General features: G+C 39.7%; 1 pseudogene; it reads right to left on the bottom strand.

Annotated features, from left to right (window-relative positions):
- Nucleotides 1–7980: 7980 nt before the first annotated feature.
- LOC149260103 (F-box protein At2g32560 pseudogene) lies at nt 7981–8468 on the bottom strand (annotated as a pseudogene).
- Between the last annotated feature and the right edge of the window lie 619 nt (nt 8469–9087).

The raw sequence follows: 9087 nt of genomic DNA, 5'->3' as shown, positions 1-9087 counted from the left end.
AACATCAAAAGATTGATACTTTGTTTGATAGTGGCTCACAAGTAAATTTGATTTCTGAAGCAATTGTAAAGAAATTAGGATCAGAAACTACACCTCACAAGAAACCATACCATTAGGGTGGTTGAATGATAAAGCACAACTACAAGTGACTAGACAGTGCAAACTCAAGTTTTCTTTTGGGTTAGCATTTGTAGATGAGGTTGAGTTAAACATAATTCCTTTGGATATATGTGGAATTGTTTTAGGAAGTCCTTACTTGTATGATAGAAAAGCTATTTTCTATAGAGGTGAGAACAAGTATCTACTTGTTAAAGATGGAATCAAATACTTTGTAAGAGCTCATAAGCTCAAAAATAATTATACTCTCATAAACTCAGGGTAGATGAAAAGAATGATAAATTCATGCAAACAATTCTTACTAATGGTTGTAAAGGAAAAGAAACCTAATAAAACCAATGTACTTGAGGGCTGTAATGCTAAGCAGCAAGTTGATATAGGAAAGATTGTTTCAAAGTATGATGTCCTGTTTCAGGAACCTAAAGGTTTGCCACCCAAAAGGGAAATAGTACATGATATTATTTTGCAGCAAGATGTTCCATTGCCTAACATTGGAATGTACATGTTGTCTACTCTAGAGAATTCTGAAATCAAGAAGCAGGTGCAGGAGTTGCTCGAGAAAGGGTTTATCAGGCCTAGCACATCACCATGTGGGTCACCAATTGTTTTGGTGAGAAAGAAAGATGGCTCGTGGAGAATGTGCATTGACTACCGAGCCCTGAATAAGATAACAATAAAAAATAGTTATCCCCTTCGTCGTATAGATGATCTTTTAGATCAATTGAAGGAAGCTGTTTATTTCACCAAGCTGGACTTGCATAGTGGATACCATCAGGTCAGAGTTGCAGAGCAAGATGCATGGAAGACTTCTTTGAAAACAAAGCAGGGATTGTATGAGTGGCTGGTTATGCCTTTTCGCTTGATCAATGCCCCTGCTACTTTCATGAAATTAATGAATGATGTACTCAGAGCTTTTCTTGATGATTTTGTTAATGTGTATCTAGATGACATTCTGATTTTTAGTCAAATGTGGGAGGAACACTTAAAGCATATTAAGCAGACATTAGATGTTTTGAAAAGAGAAAAAATTTATGTTAAACTCTCCAAATGTGAATTTGGCAAAACATCTCCAAATTATTTGGGTCATATAGTAGGGGGTGGTGAATTGAAAATAGATCCCTCTAAAGTGGCAATCATTGTAAACTAGCCTAAACCCAAGTCTGCTACAGAAGTGAGAAGCTTCTTAGGAGAAGCACAATATTGGAGGAAGTTTATTTCTAACTTTTCCTCAATTGAAACTCCCTTACATGATTTGACAGGATTGAACAAGGTGTTTCAGTGGGGAGGCAAACATCAGAAAACCTTCGACACCTTGAAACAAAAGATTAGTACAACACCTATACTAGCACTGCCTAATCTACAAAGACCATTTGAGATCCAAATAGATGCCAGTGACTATGCCATGGGAGCAGTGTTGACACAGCATGGTAAACCCATATGTTATCATTCTGAGACTTTCAATCCTACAGTAGTTAACTATCCTACATATGATAAAGAATTGTATGCATTAGTTCAGAGTGTGAAAAAGTGGAAACATTATTTAATGGGCAAAGAGACAGTAATACATACTGATCATCAACCACTTCAATATCTACACTCCCAAACTAAGTTGCAGCAATCAAGACATTACAGGTGGATGGGTTTTCTACAACAGTTTCATTTAGTCATCAGATATAAAAAGGGCATACATAACAAAGTTACAGACATGTTATCTAGACCCATTATAAATGCATCTATTATACTCAAGCATAATTCTGTACTACATGAAAGCTACATTGAACAATATTCTCAAGATATAGACTTTAAGGATGTATATGCAACTTTGAGTCGAGGCAAAAAGGTAGAAGAATTGGATTATCATGTGAAGGACCGACTCTTATATCATTGTGGGAAACTCTGCAGTCCACAAATGAAGAGAGTAAAGATAATTAGAGAGGCATACACTTCTCTGGTATCAGGTCACTTTGGGGTAAGTAAAATGGTTGGACAACTACAAAGATTTTGTTATTGGCAAAAAATGAACGAGACAGTTTCTAGGTATGTAAGAGGGTGTACTATGTGTGCCAAAAGCAAGCCCAACAATAGAAAACTAGGTTTGTACTCTCCATTACAACTTCCTTCTCACCCTTGGGAAAGTGTTTCCATGGATTCTATTGGAGGACTGCCTAAGTCTAGAAAAGGTCATGATTATCTGTATGTGGTGGTGGATAGGTTCAGCAAAATGTGTATTTTAATGCCTTGTAATAAACAGATTACAGCTGAACAAACTGCAAAACTATTCTTTGAACATGTATGGGTTCATTTTGGATTACCCGCTTCTGTTGTATCTGATCAAGACACCTGATTTGTGGGGAAATTTTGGTCAAGTTTGGGGGAGCTAATGGACACCCAACTGAAGAAAAGCACAACTTTTCATCCACAAATCGATGGGCAGACAGAAGTAGTTAACAGGACAGTGATCCAGTTACTCAGAGGATATTGTAGCAAACATCCTAAACTTTGGGATGAACATTTGTGTTGTGTGCAACATGCTTACAACAGAGAAAAACACTCTTCTACATAGAGATCTCCTTTTGAAACCTATTTTCGTTTCACACCAAGGTCTCCTTTGGATTTTGTCTTTGGTAAAGATACCACAGTGGATGGAAACAGTGATGTGGACAAGGCAATTATTTTGAGTCAACAAATCCAGGAGATTCACTAGGCAGTACAAGAACAACTAGAAAAGAGCCAAGCCAGATACACGGCTAGGCATGACAAGCGTCGGATGGAGCATAGTTTCCAAGTTGGTGACCAGGTCTGGCTGTATATCAGCAAGGACAGGATGCAAGGTGAAGGTGAAAAGCTAAAGCCTATCAGGTATGGACCTTTTAGGATACTTGAAAAAATTGGTGAAAATGTTTTTCGCCTTGATCTACCAGCTTACATGCACATCTACTCAGTCGTAAATGTAGATTGCTTAAGATTGTTTGAACCTTCAATGATTGAAGATCCCGAAGAGCAAAGTCAATTGCCTTCTATTGATGACCTGCTACCTGAATATCTGAATGAATTGCAAGAAGACACAGTCTTGGATAGGAAGGTGAGGACAACGTGTAAAGGAGATGTTGAGTACCTCAGAATTGGACTCAAAGGTTCGAAGCCGAGCAGTGCAAAGTGGATTGAGATTGGGCAAGTGAGACAACAGTACCCTCACTTAGTCGATGCTTGAAAGAAAACCAACTTTTGGTGGTCCAAAAGCTTTTCAATGTTAAGGCTATGATCTGAATTGGATCCATAAACAATGATTAACAGAGCCATGGTTGTACCAGGTCAGGAAAGACTTTAAAGAATTGAAAACAATGATCAAAAACACCTCTAGACTAGTGGCAATGGCAGCCAGTGTGGAATGACAAGGACCTTGGTCAAAGCGTGCTGACCGAGGTCCATGGAGACTATGCGAGAGGTGAAGTTAGCCCTTGGGAGGCCCAGATCAGGAAACAGAGGCACTTTTTGATACGCAATTAGCACTTAGCATCACTGGGCGAAAAACCTCAAAATGGAGAAGCCCCGAGCACTTGGTCACGTGGGGGCTGGGAAACTGTGGGACAAAAGGCTAAGTGCTAAAGGTGGGACCCACTCCAAAACTGACAGTATTGATCGGAGGCATCCATGGGCGGTAAGCATTTTTGATGGAAAAGGAGTGATTCCACTCAACACCCAACGCATAGCAAACAGAGGAGAGAGAAAACCACCGCTCATCGCGCGCTAATGGCCCAGCTAGTCAACCGTGCGGGACGAGCGAACGACGTTGGATCTGGGGGCTCCAGATCTAACTATTGAGATCATGCCCGATGGAGAAGCTAGATTTAACGATGGAATAAGCCATGATTTAGAAGAATATGAGATTTGCTTTGACTGCCAAGGTGGTAAAAGACTCATTCCATGATGTAACCGAAGAATTGAACCAACGAAGCAAGTTGGCGTAGTTCGCAGGAGGACAAGTGGCCATCCCTGTGAGCCTCATGATGACGCTGAGAACAAGGAACTCCAAGCGCAACTATAAGCAAGCGATCCAACAAAGGTGGAAGAGGAACCGAACCGCCATGATCCCAAATGTCTTTGAAGCCATGAATAGAGAACAGAAAGCAGGACACTCGGAGAGGAAGAAAAAAGATAGAAAAGAGAAGAACCAGTGAAGCAAAAAGCAGAAAGGAGACTGAAGGGCCGAGCTAAACAAAGGCAGCGTCGAGCACCAAAAAGCTTGAGAGACTCAAGCCATCCCTGAGAAGATTTGTCAGACTAGAGAGGTCAAAGAGCTGGTAAGTAAGAGAGTCTAAGTACTCCAGTGCTTTGGGGAATCCAAGAACCACCCTGCCAAGCCAATCTGTTTCAGGAGACTCATATTGATCTCCTTCATTGTAATTCTTTGCTTCAAGACATAATAAAAAGAACGCCACCACTAAGAGCTGGACCGGAGATGTAGCCCTGGATGATAGGGTGAACTCGTTATTAATTTCTTGTGTTCTTATATTTTCTTACTATATTTCTATGTTGTTTTCCATTTTAAGTGCCTGTGTATTTGCAATCTGATCGATCCGTTGCTTAAATAACATAGACATACACACCAACACGAGTTTGTAATACCTCCAATTAATAATTCTTAACTAAGGTCACTCATTGGGTGATTATCAGATCACCTACAATCTTCAAATCTCCTTGCCATCATTTCCAAGCCTACATCACACCCCAAGCATCATTCTTCTTATGGTCCAAGAAAAATACAGAAAACACAATTTTTTAGGAAAAGAAAAAAAAAACAAAAAATAAAAGAGGAAGCAACACCATCCACCTCACTTGAAGCCCACCTATTACCTCTCCATCTCTATCTACATCTCTGGCATCGTCCTCGAAGCTCCAAGCACAGAAAGAAGTTGAAGTTTCAAGGGGAGAAACAACTACAAGAGCTCTTGTAGGAATTCCTGTAGCAGCTGATCCTGTTATCTCAAAATCAGATCCTGATAGGTTGCTGGTCAGGTTGACTCTAAGTAACTATTTCAGAACTACTTTAGGCTGAGGCTTAGCCTCCTCAACCTGAGAGGGCTCTCTCTTAAAGGATTAATGATTTTGATTAAAGATAAGATGGCTAACTCTTATAGAACAACTGTGAAAAATATGAATGCTGGAAATACATTAAACAACTATCCATTGGGCTTATGGAGTCAACAACACCTCAATATAACAGTGAACTCAACCTTACATAGAAGTCAGGGCACTCAGTATTTAGACATTCAGAACATAACTCATATGGGACCACAGTTTATAAATGCATACAGGAAATCAGAGCACATTCAGTGAATTCTGAGTGATTATACATCTATACCACTGTAAAAATTATGGAAAGGACAAGATCACATATTCTGAACATAAGAAATCCTTCATGAATCCTGAGAAGTAAAGTCAAAATTATATTACTGAAAATGAGTCTTTACATAAGCCAAATACAAGTTGCATCATAAAATTTTCCAACCCTAATTACATTGCTGTTTCAGCTATATATAGAGCTCTTATTCTAACTGATCGAGATTCCTCCTTAAACATTAAGGGAACTCGAAAACTACTTCTAATGACAGCTATTAACCCTTTAACTGACTAATAAATACAACTGACTGTTAATTGACAGCTCTAGAATCCTAAAACAATTAGGATTCTAATTCTACATCATGCTGAACGTAGCATTTATTACAATCAGGATTTATTCCCTGACAAGTGGTCTCTTTTAGTTTGGATGTGATGGATCTTCAAGGCTCCATGTTGGTCTTCAATGTCACACGTTTTCCATTGTCCTGAAACATAGGAAATTATCCCTGTTTTACTGGTCTTTGGTTTACCTCAAAATGTTCGAATCCAAAGAAGCATGTCCTTTATCCTTTAATTACCCAAAATAGAGCAGACTGCCACGTCCTTGATGTGCTGTCCACCTCCTTTATGTGTAAGGGCAAAAACTCTTTTAAGCTGTTTTGACATATTTTGAACTGTAGTAAATGTGATCACTTTAGAACAAAAGTCTAGAGTTGGTTTCGAATATATGTTTCCTCCACCTGTTTGTGGTGCCCTTTGAGAGTAAATTTGTGGTCAGCATAGGACATTTCCCGAATTCCAGAAACCTACCTAGGTGAATCACTCCCTGCCCACTGGACATGGTCTCTTATATCAGAGTCAAAATTCAGTTGTTTTTTCCCTGAACCTTGACTGTTTTTACATTCTGTAATGTTACCTGGAAATGCAATCTCCTCTGGAGAGTTCAATTTGTGAATTCTTTTGAGCTTCTTGTAGGAGATATACGAGTAGAAACACGGGAACGGTTACTCTCAGCTTCTGCAGGACTATGTTTTGTACAAGACTGAGCAGAATGACCCAATTATTTACATTTATAGCACCTTGTAGTTCCCACTACTGATGTATGATTTCGTGAATACAGTTTTAAAGAAGAAAAGTTCTCTGAATTTCCACTCTTCTTAGCCTCCTAAACAAGATTATTATTTGGTGATGTTTTGCTATGTAGACTTCCACCCTTTTTACTATGCTCAGAAGGGTAACCTTTTGCTACCGCTTTAGTGCAGCTGTTCTTTTTACTATCCTCAATGGAGGAGGAAACATTTCCCTCTGCCATTAATTTCACTAAAGAATTTGTATCTGTGTGAGACAAGTTTTTTAAATTCTTTGCTGCGATGTTATGCATCACCTCAATCGGGGCAGATTTCTGTAATTTGTTTGTTGCAGCACCTTCTTGAATCCATTCTATAACCACTTTAAATTCCCCTGAACTTGAAGTTTCAAAAAGAAAAACATCTGTCGCCAGTGTCAAAAAGGTTGAGGAGCTGATGCATTTCCTTAATTGCAACTCTGGGACCTGGTAATGTTCTTCCATCTCCTTAAATGAAACAGAAAACTCAGTAATAGTGCAACTCAGGGTGTTAAACAAGCGATTAAGGAAAGACGCAAACAACTTTTCATCCAAGAAGCATTTTTTCCACAGTAAATCCTGAAAGAGATTTGACCAAGATTCTCCATGTTTTGATGTTCCACACCAAACATACATATATGCCACATGCATGCGGGTTTTCTTGGCATCTACTGATCCTCCTTGATTTTCTTCAACTCCTTCATATTTGTTGTTTCCACAGTGCTCCCATATAGGACAAGCTTCTGAATTTGTGTAACGTCGGCACCGCCCTGATTGTCCTCTATAAAGATGGTCAAACTGCGAACATTCTGGAATTTTACATACTTCAAGACAACTGGTTTTCCCTCAAGATTATCTGGTGATAAAACCACGGTATCACTTGGAGGAAAGTCATTTACATTGCTAAACCCCATATGCTCCTTATTTGCAAATAGTTTCACTGTCTTTGGACTTCCTCGGTAAGACCTTTAATTACCAAAGAATGCAATTTGATAACTTGAGTAAATGGTATATAGATCAGTAGCTGCTCATCTACATCAATCTCAAGGTAAAGCCCATTATCTTCCCTGTAGCCCTGTTTTATTGCATTTACGATGGATTGAATCCAGAACCTTTACAAAGCCGCAGAAGAATGTTTCTTATTGGAATCCAAAGGCGATTATCAAATGCTGAGAGTAACGCACAGGCATCCTTTCCACTGCTACTTCATCTTTGATTATCCAAAATATATCAGTGCCACTGCAGGGTGCATCTAACAACGCCCTATCAAGTGAATTCAGACCCAACACCTTTGGCAGCTCTTTGCCATCATAGTTGCAGATTATGCTGTTTGTCACACCCATTCGATGAATATTTGCAGAAAAAGATTTAAGTCTTGAGTTTTTCAATTCATTAGCATATAATATTCCTATGTTCTTCATGATGATCCTTTCTATTAATTGCTGCACGCCGCCATCGTGATCCAGGTGTATATTGATTGAACTCTAGAATCACAGTATCATCTAAATGACATTGGCAGTGGCGACTATCTCTGTCACAATAATCTGAATGACCCACAACCCCATACCACCATCCATATGGGAATTCCTTGTTCCTTCTCTACTGTATCTCAACATGATCTCCAGGACATAGAACATTCAAACAAACAGATTGGTGAAGATCATGGGCAGGTGTGTCCACAGGAGGTGCTCGCAGCCTGTCCCACTGTACTCCTTCCTCAACGACAATTTTTTGATGACCATGTGGTGGATACCTGGCCTTGAAAGTATCGGTTCTGCTATCATAACTAAGCTCTGCGTCATAACAAGATAGCATAAACCCAACATGTCCACGCTCGCGATTGTATACCTGAGCTGGAAACCAAAATTTACCACTTTCAAGTGCCAGATACCACGCCATCACTGAATCACTGAGTGAGCTGCTTTTGCCTCTTTTGTTAATCTCTGGCCGTAATCTCAACCACGAAAATTGCCAAATGCAAGACAGGGATCTCAACCAGGCGTTAACTTTGCAGCCATCTAACACCCCTGTCTCATTACTCATTGTAACAGTCCATTGCCATCGGTAGGCTGCAGGACCAATAACCTTCCCCCATTTTGCTTTCAAACGAGGCTCCCACAGGTAATTGCTCCTACACCTCTCCCTTAGATCTCTTTAAACACCAGTGACCAGTAACTTCACCATCAACATTTGAACTGTATATTATAAGGTTTCCAGCATATTTGTGACCACCAGCGTGTGAGCATGAACTCACAGCTACATGACCTTTGAGGCTTCGAGATTCTATATCTTCTTTTGAAACTTGCAATTTGAGCTTACGGCGACACCTAATGACCTAATGATAAAGATAAGCGGTCGAATTGACAGGCAAAGGGTATAAGCTGATCACTGATAATGGATTTTGATGGATATGACAGCTGTGAAAGAATGGCTATGGATTCGAACAAATCCCCAATTTCGTAGCGCAGCCAGTGCAAAATATGAATTATGCGCTACGAAATCACCTAAAACATGTTGCGCTGTGA

This window comes from Pinus tabuliformis, chromosome 6 (assembly GCF_031772625.1).
Source record: "Pinus tabuliformis cultivar Carrire ecotype Pingquan chromosome 6, CPIR1, whole genome shotgun sequence".
In the NCBI taxonomy this organism is placed as follows: domain Eukaryota; kingdom Viridiplantae; phylum Streptophyta; class Pinopsida; order Pinales; family Pinaceae; genus Pinus; species Pinus tabuliformis.
This window is presented reverse-complemented; position numbering and strand designations above follow the sequence as displayed.